We start from the raw sequence: 20,482 nt of genomic DNA, 5'->3' as shown, positions 1-20,482 counted from the left end.
ATACTAACCTTTTGGCTTGGAAATTCCGGCCTCTCGGGTCCGTACGGTGTGTCTACGGACCCGGGAAGGTATCGCAAAAAACGGTTTTCTGCGCACAATGCGCATGAGCTGAAAACCGGCTTTTCCGATAGATCCAACGCATATCGGGAGCGAGAACATTTGCAAGGGCAAGATTGCAGGATTTACCCATATCTTGCCTGGCAAATGTCCTCAAAATGCTTGCGCCTGATAAAAGCAGACACATAGCCTACTTTTACAGGTGTAAGAATTTTAGAACATACAAAAACATAATTAAATTAAATTAAAAAAACACATTTTATTTTTAGAAACCCTGCCCACTACGTTAAATTTATTTTAAACTATAATTAAAAAACTATTTTAAAAACTCAAATTTTTTTTTCTTTAAGGTCTTTAATTTTAATTATGTGAGGTGTGTTTTTTATTTTTTATTTGGTATTATTGTGTTCGCTTTCTCAATTAATAGCAATGAGAGCTCAAAGATACGAATTTTCCACTGCTATTAATTGAGAATACTTTACCTGATTGGTTGAGCAGTCACACGTGACTGCACCTTCTGCGTTCGAACCTGGAGGCGGGAGCGAGCTGTGCAGTAACCTTTTGTGTGGCACAATATCAAATGTCTTCTGGAAATCCAAATACACTACATCCACTGGTTCCCCCTTATCCATCCTGCTCATTACATCCTCAAAGAACTCCAGCAAATTTGTCAAACATGATTTCCCTTACATAAAACCATGCTGATTCTGCTTAATTGTGTTATGCTTTTCCAAATGTCCTGCTACTGCTTCCTTAATAATGGACTTTAGCATTTTCCCAACAATAGATGTTAGGCTAACCAGTCTATTGTTTTCTGCTTTCTGTCTGCCTCCTTTTTTAAATAGGGGCGTTACATTTGCAGTTTTCCAACCTGCTGAGACCTAGGGAATTTTGGTGGATTACAACCAATGCATCCACTATTTCTGCAGCCACTTCTTTAAGGACCCTAGGATGCAAGCAATCAGGTCCAGGGGACTTGTCCCCTTTTAATCCCATTATTTTACCGAGTACTACTTCATTATTAATAGCGATTGTATTAATTCCTCCGTCCCTATAGCCCCTTGATTATCCTCTATTGGGATGTTTTTAGTGTCTTCTACCGTGAAGACCGACACAAAATATTTGTTGAAAGTCTCTGTCATTTCCCTGTTCCCCATTATTAATTCCCCAGACTCATCCTCTAGGGGGCCAATGCTTACTTTAGCCATTCTTTTCCTTTTTATGTACCTGTAGAAACTCTTACTATCTGTTTTTATATTTCGTGCTAGTTTACTTTCATAATCTATCTTCCCTCTCTTTATTATTTGTTTAGTCGTTCTTTGCTGGCTTTTAAAAGTTTCCCAATCCTCTGGCCTCCCACTAGTCTTGGCCCCATTGTTTGCCCTTGTTTTCAATTGGATACCATCACTTATTTCCTTAGTTAGCTACGGATGGTTATCCCTTCTCTTCCAGCCTTTCCTTCTCATTGCTGGAGTATTGTGTCCATTACTGGGCACCACACTTTCAGCAGGATATCAAGGCTTTAGAGAGGGTGCAGTGGAGATTTACTAGAATGGTGCCAGGGATGCAGGACTTCAGTTCGATAGAGAGACTGGAGAAGCTGGGGTTGTTCTACTTAGAGCAGAGAAAGTTAAGGGAGGATTTAATAGAGGTGTTCAAAATCATGAAGAGTTTTCATTGAGTAAATAAGGAGAAACTGTTTCCAGTGGTGGGTGGGTTGGTAACCAAAGGACACAGATTTAAGGTAATTAGCAAAAGAACCAGAGGTGAGGGGAAAAAAATTACATAGCGAGTTGCTATGATCTGGAATACACTGCCTGAAAAGGAATTGGATAAATGCTGAAGTGGGGGAGGATGGAGGGGGGGTGAAATCTGCAGGGCTATGGAAAAAGAGTAGGTGAATTGGACTAACAATTTCAAAGAACTGGCACAGGCATAATGGGTTGAATGAATCTTCTTGTTCTTAACCTTGGTGTCATACTTGACCCCGAGATGAGCTTCCGACCACATCTGTGTGCCAGCACTAAGTCTGAATATTTCCACCTCTGTAACATTGTCCAACGCCACCCCTTCCTCAGCTCATCTGCTGCTGAAACACTCATCCATGACCCTGTTACCTCTAGACTTGACAATCCCAACACTCTCCTGGCCGGCCTCCCACATTCTACCCTCTGTAAACATGAGGTCATCCAAAACTCTGCTGCCTGTGTCCTAACGCGCACCAAATCCCGATGACCTATCACTCTTGCGCTTGCTGACCTACAATGGCTCCCGGTTAATCTACAATTAGAATTAAAAAATGTTATCCTTGTTTTCAAATCCCTCCAGGGCCTTGCCGCTCCCTATCTCTGTAACCTGCTCCAGCCCTACAACCCTCCAATGCTGGCCTGATGCACATCCCTGAATTTCATCGCTCCACCGTTGGCAGTCGTGCCTTCCTGACCTCGCCACAACCCTACAATCCTCCGAAATATCTGCACTCCTCCACTTCAGGCCTCTTGAGCATCCCCCAATTTTATTGCTATACCATTGGTGGCCCTGCCTTCAGCTGCCGAGGTCCTAAGCTCTGGAATTCCATCCTTAAATCTCTCCGCCTCACTTCCTCTCTCCTCCTTTCAGATGCTCCATAAAACCTACCTCTTTGAACAAGCTTTTGGTCATCTGTCCTAATAACTCCTTACTTAGTTCGGTGTCAAATGTTGTTTGGTAATGCCCCTGTGAAGCACCTTGGGATGTTTTACTTTGTTAAAGGCACTATATAAATACAAGTTGTTGTTGTTGTTGTTGTTGTGCGCAATATCATTCCATGATTCATTGGACTGGAATTTGCATCGGACAATAACGGTGAAATAACAACATTCGCTGTTATTAGCCCTTTGAAACTGACCGCAATCAATGAAATCAGTAAAACGGACGAAAACCTGGGCTATTCCGTGGTAATATAGCTGTGAAATACCCCATTAAAAGTTAGACCTTTTTGGATTAGGAGTAACAGGGATTTCCTGAAGTGCATAAGGGATGGTTTTCTAGACCAATATGTTGAGGAACCAACTAGGGGGCAGCCATCTTAGACTGGGTGTTGTGTAATGAGAGAGGATTAATTAGCAATCTCATTGTGCGAGGCCCCTTGGGGAACAATGACCATAATATGGTGGAATTCTACATTAGGATGGAGAATGAAACAGTTAATTCAGAGACCATGGTCCAGAACTTAAAGAAGGGCAACTTTGAAGGTATGAGGCGTGAATTGGCTAGGATAGATTGGCGAATGATACTTAAGGGGTTGACTGTGGATGGGCAATGGCAGACATTTAGAGACCGTATGGATGAACTACAACAATTGTACATTCCTGTCTGGCGTAAAAATAAAAAAGGGAAGGTGGCTCAACCGTGGCTATCGAGGGAAATCAGGGATAGTATTAAAGCCAAGGAAGTGGCATACAAATTGGCCAGAAATAGCAGCGAACCCGGGGACTGGGAGAAATTTAGAACTCAGCAGAGGAGGACAAAGGGTTTGATTAGGGCAGGGAAAATGGAGTACGAGAAGAAGCTTGCAGGGAATATTAAGGCGGATTGCAAAAGTTTCGATAGGTATGTAAAGAGAAAAAGGTTAGTAAAGACAAACGTAGGTCCCCTGTAGTCAGAATCAGGGGAAGTCATAACGGGGAACAAAGAAATGGCAGACCAATTGAACAAGTACTTTGGTTCGATATTCACTAAGGAGGACACCAACAACCTTCCGGATATAGAAGGGGTCAGAGGGTCTAGTAAGGAGGAGGAACTGAGGGAAATCTTTATTAGTCGGGAAATTGTGTTGGGGAAATTGATGGGATTGAAGGCCGATAAATCCCCAGGGCCTGATGGACTGCATCCCAGAGTACTTAAGGAGGTGGCCTTGGAAATAGTGGATGCATTGACAGTCATTTTCCAACATTCCATTGACTCTGGATCAGTTCCTATCGAGTGGAGGGTAGCCAATGTAACCCCACTTTTTAAAAAAGGAGGGAGAGAGAAAACAGAGAATTATAGACCTCAGTAGTGGGTAAAATGATGGAATCAATTATTAAGGATGTCATAGCAGTGCATTTGGAAAATGGTGACATGATAGGTCCAAGTCAGCATGGATTTGTGAAAGGGAAATCAGGCTTGACAAATCTTCTGGAATTTTTTGAGGATGTTTCCAGTAAAGTGAACAAGGGAGAACCAGTTGATGTGGTATATTTGGACTTTCAGAAGGCTTTCGACAAGGTCCCACACAAGAGATTAATGTGCAAAGTTAAAGCACATGGGATTGGAGGTAGTGTGCTGATATGGATTGAGAACTGGTTGTCAGACAGGAAGCAAAGAGTAGGAGTAAATGGGTACTTTTCAGAATGGCAGGCAGTGACTACTGGGGTACCGCAAGGTTCTGTGCTGGGGCTCCAGCTGTTTACATTGTACATTAATGATTTAGACGAGGGGATTAAATGTAGTATCTCCAAATTTGCGGATGACACTAAGTTGGGTGGCAGTGTGAGCTGCGAGGAGGATGCTATGAGGCTGCAGCGCGACTTGGATAGGTTAGGTGAGTGGGCAAATGCATGGCAGATGAAGTATAATGTGGATAAATGTGAGGTTATCCACTTTGGTGGTAAAAACAGAGAGACAGACTATTATCTGAATGGTGACAGATTAGGAAAAGGGGAGGTGCAACGAGACCTGGGTGTCATGGTACATCAGTCATTGAAGGTTGGCATGCAGGTACAGCAGGCGGTTAAGAAAGCAAATGGCATGTTGGCCTTCAAAGCGAGGGGATTTGAGCACAGGGGCAGGGAGGTGTTGCTACAGTTGTACAGGGCCTTGGTGAGGCCACACCTGGAGTATTGTGCACAGTTTTGGTCTCCTAACTTGAGGAAGGACATTCTTGCTATTGAGGGAGTGCAGCGAAGATTCACCAGACTGATTCCCGGGATGGTGGGACTGACCTATCAAGAAAGACTGGATCAACTGGGCTTGTATTCACTGGAGTTCAGAAGAATGGGAGGGGATCTCATAGAAACGTTCAAAATTCTGACGGGTTTAGACAGATTAGATGCAGGAAGAATGTTCCCAATGTTGGGGAAGTCCAGAACCAGGAGTCACAGTCTAAGGATAAGGGGTAAGCCATTTAGGACCGAGATGAGGAGAAACTTCTTCACCCAGAGAGTGGTGAACCTGTGGAATTCTCTACCACAGAAAATAGTTGAGGCCAATTCACTAAATATATTTAAAAGGGAGTTAGATGAAGTCCTTACTACTCGGGGGATCAAGGGGTATGGCGAGAAAGCAGGAAGGGGGTACTGAAGTAGCATGTTCAGCCATGAACTCATTGAATGGCGGTGCAGGCTAGAAGGGCTGAATGGCCTACTCCTGCACCTATTTTCTATGTTTCTATGTTTCTATGTTTCTATACCTAAGCTTTTCCCATTATTGACAGCTCTCCCATTAGTAAAGCAAAACCTTTCTCTGACAGATGACGACATTGTTTCTCAAAGACTGTCCTCGTCTGATCACAGAGCTCCAGTGAAATTTTACATTCTCTTGCATTGTTTCTTTTTACTTCAGTTCAAAATTGCACAAATGACTGATCTGTTTGGCTTGGAACAAAACAAGTTCTCAATATCCTGTGTTAATGGGGAACACAATGAGATTCTGGCCCATGCTCTATGCTAATAGAAGCAGAATTTCAGGAGAAATTAGAAACATATTTAGCAAGATCCCATACTCCATCGGAGTTTCTGTTTTTATCAGCTTGACAGAGAGAATTTGATGTCTGGGTAGTCTTTCACTGGTACTATTTAAGCCGAGACCAAAAGTAGCAAAGCTTGTGAACACAGAGAACAGAAGAAACAGGGTAGCCCTGACGGCAGAAAACTTACGGCATTTATGAGTATGTTAAACAAATATTATTTATTTTTGACGAGCGTCCTCGACCAGGCCAACATCCCCAGCATTGAAGCACTGACCACACTCGATCAGCTCCGCTGGGCAGGCCACACTGTTCGCATTGCAGACACGAGACTCCGAAAGCAAGCGCTCTACTTGGAACTCCTTCACAGCAAACGAGCCAAAGGTGGGCAGAGGAAATGTTACAAGGGCACCCTCAAAGCCTCCTTGACAAAGTGCAACATCCCCACTGACACCTGGGAGTCGCTGGCCAAAGACCGTCCTAAGTGAAGGAAGTGCATCCGGGAGGGCGCTGAGCACCTCGAGTCTCATCGCCGAGAGCATGCAGAATTCAAGCGCAGGCAGCGGTAAAAGCATGTGGCAAACCAGTCCCACCCTCCCTTACCCTCAATGACTGTCTGTCCCACCTGTGACAGAGATTTTAATTCTTGTATTGGACTATTCAGTCACCCAAGGATTCATTTTTAGAGTGGAAGCAAGTCTTCCTCGATTCCGAGGGACTGCCTATGACGATGATTTTTGATTGTTGCTAAAGTTGCCATTTCTATTTGTTCATTCATTGTGTTGAATGAATCTCCTTTGACATGTTGTTCCAGGATGGCATCCCATGTGGAAGACATAGCAGGGGAACATTACGCTGAGAGAACTGTTGAAGTTCATATCGAGAACAACAGCAAAGGTAAAATGCTGTCCGAGACTGCGTAAGTATTTGAAGACGGTACACTGCTTTCTCCTTTTCCAATCGCACGTGTCAGCATGTAAATGTCGGCAGCATTTTGTATTCATTTTATATTAAAGCCAGCGCAGGGCGCAATGGTGCCTCTGCATTCTGGAGTGTGAATGGGGTATGCCACTGAGTGGGAGGGCATGGCATTGCACTAGGCACCAGATAGAGGCACCCGGCCCGGGCAGGTGCTTTCCAATGTAAAGGCAGCACGCCGCCTACTTCGACCTCTAACACCATCCGACTCCACCCGCCTCAGCCCATCTGCTGCCCATCCATGCCTTTGTTATCTCCAGACTCGACTGTTTCAATGCTCTCCTGGCCAGCCTTCCATTTTCCAGCCTCCGTAAATGAGTTCATCCAAAACTTTACTGCCCATATCCTAACTTGCACCGAGTCCCGCTCACCCATCACCCCTGTGCTCGCTGACCTACATTGGCTCCCAGTCTGGCAATGCCTCGATTTTAAAATTCTCATCCTCAAATCCCTCCAGCGCCTCGTCCTTCCCTATCTCTGTAACCTCCTCCAGCCCTACAACCCTCCAAAATCTCTGTACTCCTCCAATCCGGACATCCTGCACATCCCTGATTTTCATCGCTCCACCATTGGCGGCCGTGCCTTCATAACCTCACCCCTCCTTATCTCTGTAACCTACTCCAGCCCTAACATCCTCCAAAATATCTGCCTTCCTCCATTTCAGGCCTCTTGAGCATCCCCAATTTTAATTGCCATACCAGTGGCGGCCCTGCCTTCAGCTGCCGAGGTCCTAAGCTCTGGAATTCCATCCGTAAACCTCTCCGCTTCACTTCCTTGCTTTCCTCCTTTAAGATGCTCCTTAAAACCAACTCTTTGAACAAGCTTTTGGTCATCTATCCTCATAAATTCTCACGTGGCTCGGTTTAAAATGTTGTTTGGTTATGCTCCTGTCAGGCGCCTTGGGATGTTTTACTTCATTAAAGGCACTATATAAATACAAGTAGTTGTTGTTGTTATGTGCTATATCATTCCATGATTCTTTGGGCCGGATTATAACGGCGAAATAGCAACCCTTTAAAACTGACCGCAATCAGTGAAACTGACAAAAACTTGTGCTTTTCCGCAGTCTTATCGCTGTGAAATACCCCATTAAAAGTTAGGCCTTTTTGGATCAGGAGTAACTGGGGTTTTATTAGCATGTAGACTGCTAAACAAAGTTATGGGCCTGAAAAACTCATTTTAAGTTTACAGAGTGTCACATTTTTAAGAAACTTGAAGTTAAGCGAAACCTTTCTCTGACAGATGACTACATTGTTTCTCGAAGACTGTCCTCGTCTGATCGCAAGGCTCCAGTGAAATTTTACACTCTCTTGCGTTGTTTCTTTTTACTTCAGGTCAAAATTGCACAAATGACTGATCTGTTTGACTTGGAACAAAACAAGTTCTCAATGTCCTGTGTAAATGGGGAACACAACTGAGATTCTGGCCCATGCTCTATGCTAATAGAAACAGAATTTAGGGAGAAATTAGAAATATATTGAGCAAGATCCAATACTCCGCAGGAGTTTCTGTTTTTATCAGCTTGACAGAGAGGAGAATTTGATGTCTGGATGCTCCTCTACTGGTACTATTTAAGCCGAGACCAAAAATAACAAAACTTGTGAACACAGAGAACAGAAGGAGCAGACGGCAGACAAGTTACGGCATTTATGAGTATGTTAAACAAATATTATTTATTTTTGATTGTTGCTAAAGTTGCCATTTCTATTTGTTCATTCATTGTGTTGAATGAATCTCCTTTGACCTATTTTTCCAGGATGGCATCCTATGGGGCAGACACAGCAGGGGAATATTACTCTGAGAGAACTGTTGAAGTTCAAAACGAGAACAACAGCAAAAGTAAAACGCTGTCTGAGACTGCGTAAGTATTTGAAGACAGGACACTGCTTTCTCCTTTTCCGATCGCACGTGTCAGCATGTAAATGTCGTCAGCAGTTTGTATTCATTTTATATTAAAGCCAGTGCAGGGCGCAATGGTGCCTCTGCATTCTGGAGTGTGAATGGGGTATGCCACTGAGTGGGAGGGCATGGCATTGCACTAGGCACCAGATAGAGGCACCCGGCCCGGGCAGGTGCTTTCCAATGTAAAGGCAGCACGCCGCCTACTTCGACCTCAAACACCGAGCGTCTCCACCCGCCTCAGCCCATCTGCTGCCCATCCATGCCTTTGTTATCTCCAGACTCGACTGTTTCAATGCTCTCCTGGCTGGCCTTCCATCTTCCACCCTCCGTAAATGAGTTCATTCAAAACTTTACTGCCCACATCCTAACTCGCACCGAGTCCCGCTCACCCATCACCCCTGTGCTCGCAGACCTACATTGGCTCCCAGTCCGGCAATGCCTCGATTTTAAAATTCTCATCCTCAAATCCCTCCAGGGACTCGCCCCTCCCTATCTCTGTAACCTCCTCCAGCCCTACAAAACCCTCCAAAATCTCTGCACTCCTCCAATGCTGGCCTCCTGCACATCCCTGATTTTCATCGCTCCACCATTGGCGGCCATGCCTTCATCTGCCTTGGCCCCAAGCTCTGGAATCCCCTCCCTAAACCTCCCCGTGTCTCTATCTCTCTCCTCCTTTAAATCACTCCTTAAAAGTTACTTTTTTGACCAAGCTGTGAGTTACTTCTCCCAATATCTCCTTGTGACAGATTTTGTCTGATAACACTCCTGTGACGCGCTTTGGGGCATTTTACTACTTTAATGGCGCTATATAGATGCAAATTGTTGTTGTTGTTGAATTAGGGTTGGCATAAGATGGACTTTCTCTACCAACCGAGGGACAGGAGCAGGCCGTGATACCTTGCCTCACAGCTGGGGTTTGTGAGGTGAGGGGAATCCAACAGGGAAAGACATGGCTAAATACCTTTTTAATATTAGTGGTATATTAGGATGTGAATAAAAACTGCAGGAACTAATCACCTTTTGGAAATGGATTTTCAGGCCTTCCCTGCTCCGCTTTTTGCCCCGGAGCGGCGGCAATGGAGATGGTGAGGTGTTTTGGCCGGGCGGCCAGCCTCCAGCGCCCCGCAGCGATCCTCCAGTCTGGTTTAACGGTGGCGCAGAGCAGCACCGTCCGGAGGAGATGCGTCCGGTGTGCAACGCCTGTGGTTGTGACACCAACTCGAATTTCAACTCCTGCCCGACCCGTCTGCATGTTTTGGGAATGCTTTTGTTTTTTTTGTTTGTTTCCCCCCCAGGTGTCTTTCAGATCGCTCCCAGTCCAGCACTTTAGCTCGGGAGTTTCCCACGCTAGCGCCCAAGAGAGGTGTACAACGCCTCCCTTAGTGCTGCACCCCCTGACGCAGGGCCCAGCTGCCCAAACTTACCTACTGAGGCGCAAACTATTCCCGGGCGCTAACTTTCTTGCCCCGCCACCATTATCGTCCCAAAAACATGAAAACCGAAAATCCAGCAAAATATGCTTACAGTTTCTCTGGTAGGTCGATCTCACACTCCCTCAAACAAGCCAACACTCTGATTCCTCCTGCAGTGTGATGAAACAGCCCCCACTCCACTCCCGCCACTCCAGCTGCGATTTTGTCTTCTGAAGGTGCTGAGTCACGCTGGGGTACAGATTCACCTGTAGCCTCAGACCCCTCTTCATTTGTAAGCCTAGTCTGCGAATGTCAGCAGACTATTCAGTCTGGGGGGGTATCACAACTGGATTTGAGTCTGTCCTTACTAAACACACAGATTTGGGCACGGGCTGCTGGATAGTGACCTGGGATGCTGCTAACCCTGGATCACTAGCACAGATATAGTGCTCCTGGTGCCCGTCCCACTCACATCAGCTAACAGGACAGACAGGATCAAACTTCACGGATCAGTTTCAAACGGAGCTATTGGAGGCGAACAGTGTCCAAGCTCTATTTATCCAACAGGGAGCTAACACAAAGATACGGAGTTCAGATTACATCCTAAACTCCAGTCCCAATAAACATGGTTCTCTTCTCCTTTGTGGTCATGTGCTATTGTAGCTGTGTTTCTGTTTGTTTGGGGTGGGTGTCGGGTGATGGGCTGTTGGACTTTGTGGGAAATTCTTGCCGTAACTTTAATCCTAACTCTATAGTCCCCATAATGCAACGTGGGGTGCTATCCTCTGGGTGAGCCACTGATCAGAAAACTACTGTTATACAACAAGTTGTTTTAATGGGGTATTTTTGCATTCCCTTCCCCTTTCTTCTGCATTTTATTACTTTCTTCATCTGCCTCGGAGACAGACTGAGCGGAGATATACTGCTTGCTCCCAACCACTGTCAGCCGCCCAGGCATCAATCTCCTGCACTTTCTTTATTCTTTCTTTATTCCCTGCTGAGAGAAAAAACAACATCCACCTAGTTCGCCTTCTACCATCCTGATAATCGCATGATGGACGCAGGAATTTATAGTGGGAAAACTATGGCCAAAACGTGACAATAGGAAGTAAGGTTTTGTAAATTGGAAATATGTACACGAATTACTTTTCTAATACATTTTATAATCTATTATGGATTCTGCTTCTACACCACTGTTTCCATTCCATGTCCTAACAACTGTATGCAGAAAAGAATTCTTAAATTTCCTCTCACCAACCAGAGGAAATAGTTTTTTCCAATTCATTGTATCAAAACCTATAATTTTGAACACATATGTATGTTCCCTACCTCTTCAATTCTGAGTTGCTGCTGTTTTATGTTCAACCAATCAATAAACTGTAAGGAAGACGTTTAGGGGGAGGTACTTTGCACCTCCCGTTAGTACCCCTGGGGGGCGCTAACGGGGCACAAATGAGTTTTCACCCTGGAGCAGTGAGAACGCGCCTCCCGCTAAATTGGGCAGGGTTTTTGTGGCACTGTTAACACGTAGCACACCACTCGGCTACATCTGGTGATGCTGACTTTATCACCGTGCATGGCGCCCCATTACTGCCCCGGAAGATAAATTGCGCTCACCCACTGTTTTACCGCATGGCACCGACAATACACAGCTTCAGTTGTCGTGTTTCAGTCGGGAGTCAGCTCGAGGAGCGCTATTTAAAGACGTCAGCATCGGATAATGTTTTAGTCGGTCAATAATGGTTGCTGCTAATTGCCACATAGGCAGACAGCCGTCGTGACAGATTTCAGCGATTTCCAGTTCAAGGAGTGTTCTGCCTGTTAAAGATTCGTGACTTTCACTGAGGGCAGATTTTGAAAGTCCAACATTTATATAGTTTCATGGGAGCTGTGCTGGCACTGGACCCTGCACTCTGACGTCACCATCAGAGGCAGCTTAGGCAAAGAGAAAAACAGCAAAATGTGGCCAACAGGGCTCTCAACAGAAGACCTTACCCTCCCAGGGTAATCCAGCAGCAGTTCGCCTGCATCAATTTCACTGAGGAACAGTGTGTTCGAAGGCTGCATTTCAGCAAGGACGAGGTCACAGAGCTCTGCCACCTCTTGTAACCAGACCTGGAGCCTCAGACCACGATGAGGACAGCTCTCTCAGTGGCAGTCAAGGTTACCATCATGCTCAATTTCTACGCCAGCCGATCCTTCCAGTGTGCAACAGGAGATATCTGCAACATCTCCCAGTTTGTCATCCATTGCTGCATCTGCAAGGTCACAGATGCTCTCTACAGAAGGAGAGACTATATTTCCTTCCCCATGACCAGAGAGAAGCAGCTGGAGTGCGCATGTGGCTTTGCCAGGATAGCGGGCTTCCCTATGGTGCAGGACGCCACTGACTGCACCCACGGTGCTATGCGGGCACCACATATCAATCCTGAGATCGTCCGTAACCGCAAAGGCTACCACTCACTAAATGTGCATTGGTGTGCGACCACACATGCCGAAGTCTCACCGACATTGTCCGCTATCCTGGCAATAGCCACGATGCCTTCATCCTGTGCCAGACCGGTGTGCCAGCTCTGTTCCAGCCACCAGATCAAGCTCATGGCTGGCTGGTTGGAGACGAGGGCTATCCACTCTCCACCTGGCTCATGACTCCCCTCTGCTACCCCAACACTCGTGCCCAGCGCTCATAAAATGTGAGCCATGCTGCCAATAAGAACATCATTGAGAGACCATCAGAGTGCTTAAGCAATGGTTCCTATGCCTTGACCATTCGGGAGGAGTCCTCCAGTACTCGGCTGAGTGGGTGTCCCTTTTTGTTATCTGCTGCATGCTGCACAACTTGTGGTCATGAGGGCACAGCCATTGCCATCAGGCATAGCTCCACCAACTCAGGAGGAGGAAGATGAGGAGGAGTAGGAGGAGCAACAGCAGTGATGGAGGAGGCAGCCACTCAATCGGCATTCTGCAAGGCCATCCGCGACCGTCTCATCAGACTTCGGTTCCAATGAATTCCAGCCACTTCCCGGTTGCTCTGTATGTCCCCATCAGCACATCAATTTCCCCTTCCATATCACGCCCCAAACTGAAATGAAAGACACCACCAAATATGCAACATTCCAATTAAAATTTATCTCAGAACATTCACCACAATTATAAACAACAATTAAATTTACGAATCACCTGATACCTTATATCCCCTCTTACCACTGGCTTTACCTGTTTTAGAGCTCCTCCGCAGTGTGTCCCCTGTGGCTGCAGCATGGCTGGTGAAAGGCTGCTGTGTGTCAGGGCCAGAGATGACAGATGGCCGTGCAGGATGCTCTCGACCAACTCTGGGCTTGGAAGGCCCGGCTGTAAGCTGCACCACCTCAGGCTGGGCGGCGGCAGTCTGTGCTGGCTGGCTGACAGACAGTGATAAGTGCAATGGCGGAGTGGTAGTGGTGGGCTCAGGAATGTTGTCAACCTGAGAGAGGACAGTAGGTTCCTGCTCCACTGACCCAGAGCCACTTCCCCGGGGCAGCACCTCAGCATCCCTCCCAATCTGCTGGAGCTCAGATTGATGGCCTGCTGCGACACCGTGAGATCCCTGGTCGACTGTGGTGCACCCAGCGGCGATGGCAGCAGTCAGAGCTTGTGTGGCAGCAGCAGTCTGGGTGGAGACTGCATGAGACCAGTCTGAGACTCGATGCCACCAACCATTCTCTGCTTTGCAGCATTAGGACATTGCGTTGCTTCCGCCTGTGCTGCAATGGAAGCTTCCACATCGTCCATGACACGCGTCATGAGGTCTGGATCCCCACGGTCTCTGGGAGTCCACCATCGTCTGCACACTGGCAATCATGGGCTCCATAGTGTGCGCAGAGCTCTGTGCTATGTTGCAGGTGGACTGCTCCAAGCTACTTACTATCACCGACAGGCTTTCAGGCATCCTTGCCATTGCACCTATCATGTCGGAGTGCATGGCCATCACGCTTTTTGTGAACGCCTACTCATCGAGGGCCTCATCTGAGTCCTGTGCAGCAGAACTCGTCGCAAACTGTCCCTCTGGGGAGCTGGCTCCCAAGCTACCCTTTCCCCTTGGCCTTGCTGCAGCCCACTCGCCCTTGGTACATCACCCAGTGTAGACTCCTCTACGAAGGTGACCTCTAATGACCGCGTAGTTTTTCCAACATTCCATTGACTCTGGATCAGTTCCTATCTAGTGGAAGGTAGCCAATGTAACCCCACTTTTTAAAAAAGGAGGGAGAGAGAAAACAGGAAATTATAGACCGGTCAGCCTGACATCGGTAGTGGGTAAAATGATGGAATCAATTATTAAGGATGTCATAGCAGCGCATTTGGAAAGAGGTGACATGATAGGTCCAAGTCAGCATGGATTTGTGAAAGGAAAATGATGCTTGACAAATCTTCTGGAATTTTTTGAGGATGTTTCCAGTAGAGTGGACAAGGGAGAACCAGTTGATGTGGTATATTTGGACTTTCAGAAGGCTTTCGACAAGGTCCCACACAAGAGATTAATGTGCAAAGTTAAAGCACATGGGATTGGGGGTAGTGTGCTGACGTGGATTGAGAACTGGTTGTCAGACAAGATGCAAAGAATAGGAGTAAATGGGTACTTTTCAGAATGGCAGGCAGTGACTAGTGGGGTACCGCAAGGTTCTGTGCTGGGGCCCCAGCTGTTTACATTGTAGATTAATTATTTAGATGAGGGGATTAAATGTAGTATCTCCAAATTTGCGGATGACACTAAGTTGGGTGGCAGTGTGAGCTGCGAGGAGGATGCTATGAGGCTGCAGAGTGACTTGGATAGGTTAGGTGAGTGGGCAAATGCATGGCAGATGAAGTATAATGTGGATAAATGTGAGGTTATCCACTTTGGTGGTAAAAACAGAGAGACAGACTATTATCTGAATGGTGACAGATTAGGAAAAGGGGAGGTGCAACAAGACCTGGGTGTCATGGTACATCAGTCATTGAAGGTTGGCATGCAGGTACAGCAGGCGGTTAAGAAAGCAAATGGCATGTTGGCCTTCATAGCGAGGGGATTTGAGTACAGGGGCAGGGAGGTGTTGCTACAGTTGTACAGGGCCTTGGTGAGGCCACACCTGGAGTATTGTGTACAGTTTTGGTCTCCTAACCTGAGAAAGGACATTCTTGCTATTGAGGGAGTGCAGCGAAGATTCACCAGACTGATTCCCGGGATGGTGGGACTGACCTATCAAGAAAGACTGGATCAACTGGGCTTGTATTCACTGGAGTTCAGAAGAATGAGAGGGGACCTCATAGAAACGTTTAAAATTCTGACGGGTTTAGACAGGTTAGATGCAGGAAGAATGTTCCCAATGTTGGGGAAGTCCAGAACCAGGGGTCACAGTCTAACGATAAGGGGTAAGCCATTTAGGACCGAGATGAGGAGAAACTTCTTCACCCAGAGAGTGGTGAACCTGTGGAATTCTCTACCACAGAAAGTTGTCGAGACCAATTCACTAAATATATTCAAAAAGGAGTTAGATGAAGTCCTTACTACTCGGGGGATCAAGGGGTATGGCGAGAAAGCAGCATTGGGGTATTGAAGTTGCATGTTCAGCCATGAACTCATTGAATGGCGGTGCAGGCTAGAAGGGCTGAATGGCCTACTCCTGCACCTATTTTCTCTGTTTCTATGTAGTGCCAGTCTCTGAGCTGGTGCCTGCGAGTGAGAGATGCAATGATGAGGTGCCTCGGTCCTCCCCCTCTTCTCCTTCGTCACTATCATGGGGGTGCTCAGGGACAGGCTGGTCATCTGTTTGCTGATTATCTGAAAGCATAAATGGCACAAGACTCACATCAAGGTGAGGACAGGGGGACAGGAATGGAGTAAGGAAGGCAGACAGAATCAGGAGCTGGAAAGTGATAAAGCCTTCCGGTGTGAGAGGGAAGTGGGATGAGAAAATGAGAGGGGCGCCGAAGATACCGTTGTTGCCCCCAGTGGAGTCAATGTCATTGACAGTCCCAGCGTCCACCACCTGCTGCCCAATCAGTCACAGCACTCACTCCTCCAGGTCAAACAGCTGATGGAGCTGAGGTTGACCCCTGCCTGTCCTCTGCTGCTCCCTCAGATTGTGGGCCATCTCTCACTTATAGCTGGATTAGCAGCACCAATAGCAAAAGGTTCTTCTGGTTCCTCTCAGGTCTCCTTCAGATGCAGCACTCCTGAAAATGAGCAGCTGCAGCTTGATATGACCTCGCCTTTAAGAGCTGGAATGAACCCGTGTGAAGGATGATTGCTGAATGCAAGTCCGCTAAAACTGGGTAGCGCTCTGGTGTTAGCACCCCACTGAGGTCATTAGCGTTTGATTTACCACCCCTTCCTGGAGTGCTAAAGCCCAATTTAGAAGAAGCTAAGATTCCTTTGCAACTGGCACTAAATTTTCAAAATTTAAAAATTCAAGAATTTTTCCCCCTTGGTATATTAATAGTCAAAAGCCGCTTATAGACGACACCTCTCCCACCTGAAAAAACTTCATTATTAATAACATACATAAAGCCTTAACAAAAATTGAAAATTATCTGCTGTATTAAAAAGTGTGGCTTATATTTGATTAAAAATGGTAATCATATTGTAAGACATTATGGGGGCGAAATTGATCCTTTTTGAGAGGCCTGTTAGCCCCTCTGGAGCAACCACATAGCGCTGAACATCTCGCCTTGTTAGTGCTGCTGGAACCACCCCGAAAGGAAGTGGAGTGAGCGAGAATGCGCTCCACTTCCTTTGAGGGGCAGGAGGCCCAATTCAGCAGCCGGGGAAGCACAGGAAGTCCCGGCCCTAGCAGGTTACTGCCCCCAATCAGGGCGCAGGGCAATTTCGCCCCTTACATGTCAGAATCAGAGCCCAACTAAAGCTGACAATACTGATAAGCTGGCACCTGTATAATGTAATATGTGGCTAACAGACCCAAATGACATTGCCAGCTGAGTTTTGCAATGAAGGAGCTCTGTGCATGCACTGAGTTCCACTTCCCAAGTGACTAATTTTTTGTACGAGTATGTGTATAACAGCTGCGACTTTGTCATAACTTTAAAAAGCTTGAACGCTGCGTTCAGTGGATCACTTCGGCACTATTAAAATGCAGTCTGGCACTGGGCTGCAGTTATATCGCACCCACTCTGATCTCAAAGTGGTGCACACCCGAGATAATCTCTGTCTTTCCTTTAGTGAGCTTAGTATTCATATTGGGACTTGACTCCTGAGTTATACTGCCATTTCTTTTCCATTGATACACATTGGGGTAGACATTGTTCCTCCTTGTGGAAAATGAGGGGAAAAGTGACCCATATCGCAGGGCTATGCCGTGCACCCGAAGGATGCCTGAAATACGCCCGACTCCTTGCTGCCTGTTGAGTGGAGCAGGTTAACATTCAGAACGCTGAGTTCCAGGTGGCCTCCTGACGGGTAAGTCACCTGGGAAATTTCAGCTGCCCACCCGCCCGGTTTCCGCTGGGCGGGTAGAGATAAAGTCGCCCTCAATGAGTCTGATATGAAAGGAGGCAGTGGCAGGATCTAGTTTGAGTTGCAATCAGCAGGCCTTCAACTCAAGATTAAAACAAATCTCAAGGAGGGTGTTTAGAGAAGACTCATATTATGCAAATTTAACTGTATGGGCAAGCTATTTTCATTTGGAGTTGACTAAAATGCATGAAATAAGGGAATTTAACCATTCCTCTAATACTCTGCGTGTCATTATTTTTATAGGGCTTATAACTACAGTGGTCATGTGTTCAGCCCACCACCACCGATAATCAGCCCTGGGGGGAAAGGAGAGGCCATCTTTGTCAAGAACAAATCTGCAGCACGTGGCAGTGTTGGGATCCTGTCCTATCGGTTTGGTGTGCACCAGTTTTCATTACTGTTCTCCAATCCCTATGACTATAACTTATACTCCATCAAGTTTGCTTTATACATCTCTGAAACATGGGAGCCAACTGACAAACGACTGTACACAAAGATGTACTCACAGCTGACACCAAGAAAGACATTTGCTAAAGTGCTGAGCTCCAAAAGTGTAGCGCTTTCTGTTAGTGGATGTGGTCTGATGGTTTCAGCCACAATGTCAAATGAGAATCATTCCATAATCAAATTAGATGTTAGGGATGCTTAGCGCATTGATAAAGTCTAGCTGAAGTTGGAATTGGTTCCATGATTAGCTCATTGCAAATTTCCTTTTGATTTGTTTTCTGATCAGTGTTAAGGAGGCTTCCACATACCCTTTCACAATGTATAACTTTATTGTGTCTAAAAATATCGTGAAGTATTAGAATTTATTCAGCTATCGAAAACAGCGATTTCAGAAGTACCAGCATGAAATAAGTTTGTCTTTATTTATTTGTTCAGGTTAAAATATTTGCACAAAATCAAGTGATGAAGTTTTTGGAGCACAACATTATAGTAAAGGGAGCCTTTAGGGTCATTGAAACATTTTACTGATTCTGTGAATTGTAAAGTCCTTACACAATACCACAAATCCACACGAGGCACATTCTATGGACAAGGTCACTCTGTGACCTGCACCTTTATTCACAGGACCAAGAAGTGATGACCCTGCGTGGGACCTTCCTTTATATACCTGGATGACCAGGTGAGGAGTGTCTCCCACAAGTTCACCCCCTGTGGTCAATGTGCGCATTTCTCAAGTATATACAGTATTGCAGTGTTGTTACATGAAGGTTACATACATGACATGAATTATTCCAGTGAAAGCCCTGTAATCATTGTACTGGGATAATAGATCTGATAGTTACTGGGAATAGGCTCGGGTTGATGGGGTAGAGTTTCTGCTTTGGCCACAATTGGGAAATTGCACCCAAAATGTGCTTGAAATTGCACTCGTTGGTATGCAGTTCAAGTTTCCACTAAAATTAATGTGCACAATAACAAACATAACGGGGGGATTTTAATCCCCAAAACAGGGGGTTTGGGGTCAGGTGGGAGGTTAAAGTGTGAACAATCTGAATCCCGATCCCAACACACCTCCAACCTGCCCAATTGCGGTTTTAGCGGCGGTGGGATCGGGTGGGCAGCCATCCCACTCCCAGGAGGCGGGTTGGCACTTTAAATATTATGATGCTGGAAGCCTTGGATTTAATCTGCTTTAAGGTTTAACGCAGGCTGGCTGAGGTTCCTGGGCCCCGGGATTCCCAGAGACTACAGCGAGGCGAGGACATCCTCTGGGAGCAATCCTAGTGTGCCAGGAGAAGCAGCATTGCTTCCTCATGGTGCCCTAAGCATCCCCACCATCAACTCCCCCCCTCCACCTCCCCAACCATACAAATGACCCCCTCTCCCTCCCAGGTCAGAGATCAGCATCCCCCCACCCCCCAACTATATAAATGACCCCACCCCTCCCTCCCAGGTCAGAGATCAGCCCCCACATAGAAACATAGAAACAAAGAAAATAGGTGCACGAGCAGGCCATTCGGCCCTTCTAGCCTGCACTGCCATTCAATGAGTTCATGGCTGAACATGCAATTTCAGTACCCCATTCCTGCTTTCTTGCCATACCCCTTGATCCCCCAAGTAGTAAGGACTTCATCTAACTCCTTTTTGAATATATTTAGTGAATTGGCTTCAACAACTTTCTGCGATAGAGAATTCCACAGGTTCACCACTCTCTGGGTGAAGATGTTTCTCCTCATCTCGGTCTTAAATGGCTTACCCCCTATCCTTAGACTGTGTCCCCTGGTTCTGGACTTCCCCAACATTGGGAACATTCTTCCTGCACCTAACCCTGTCAGAATTTTAAACGTTTCTATGAGGTCCCCTCTCATTCTTCTGAACTCCAGTGAATACAAGCCCAGTTGATCCAGTCTTTCTTGATAGGTCAGTCCCGCCATCCCGGGAATCAGTCTGGTGAACCTTCGCTGCACTCCCTCAATAGCAAGAATGTCCTTCCTCAGGTTAGGAGACCAAAACTGTACACAATACTCCAGGTGTGGCCTCACCAAGGCCCTGTACAACTGTAGCAACACCTCCCTGCCCCTGTACTCAAATCCCCTCGCTATGAAGGCCAACATGCCATTTGCTTTCTTAACTGCCTGCTGTACCTGCATGCCAACCTTCAATGACTGATGTACCATGACACCCAGGTCTTGTTGCACCTCCCCTTGTCCTAATCTGTCACCGTTCAGATAATAGTCTGTCTCTCTGTTTTTATCGCCAAAGTGGATAACCTCACATTTATCCACATTATACTTCATCTGCCATGCATTTGCCCACTCACCTAACCTATCCAAGTCGCGCTGCAGCCTCATAGCATCCTCCTCGCAGCTCACACTACCACCCAACTTAGTGTCATCCGCAAATTTGGAGATACTACATTTAATCCCCTCGTCTAAATCATTAATGTACAGTGCAAACAGCTGGGGCCCCAGCACAGAACCTTGCGGTACC

The sequence above is a fragment of the Pristiophorus japonicus genome, chromosome 17 (genome assembly GCF_044704955.1).
Source record: "Pristiophorus japonicus isolate sPriJap1 chromosome 17, sPriJap1.hap1, whole genome shotgun sequence".
Lineage (NCBI taxonomy): Eukaryota > Metazoa > Chordata > Chondrichthyes > Pristiophoridae > Pristiophorus > Pristiophorus japonicus.
The sequence above is the reverse complement of the archived record's forward strand: the minus strand, read 5'-3'. Positions refer to the sequence as shown.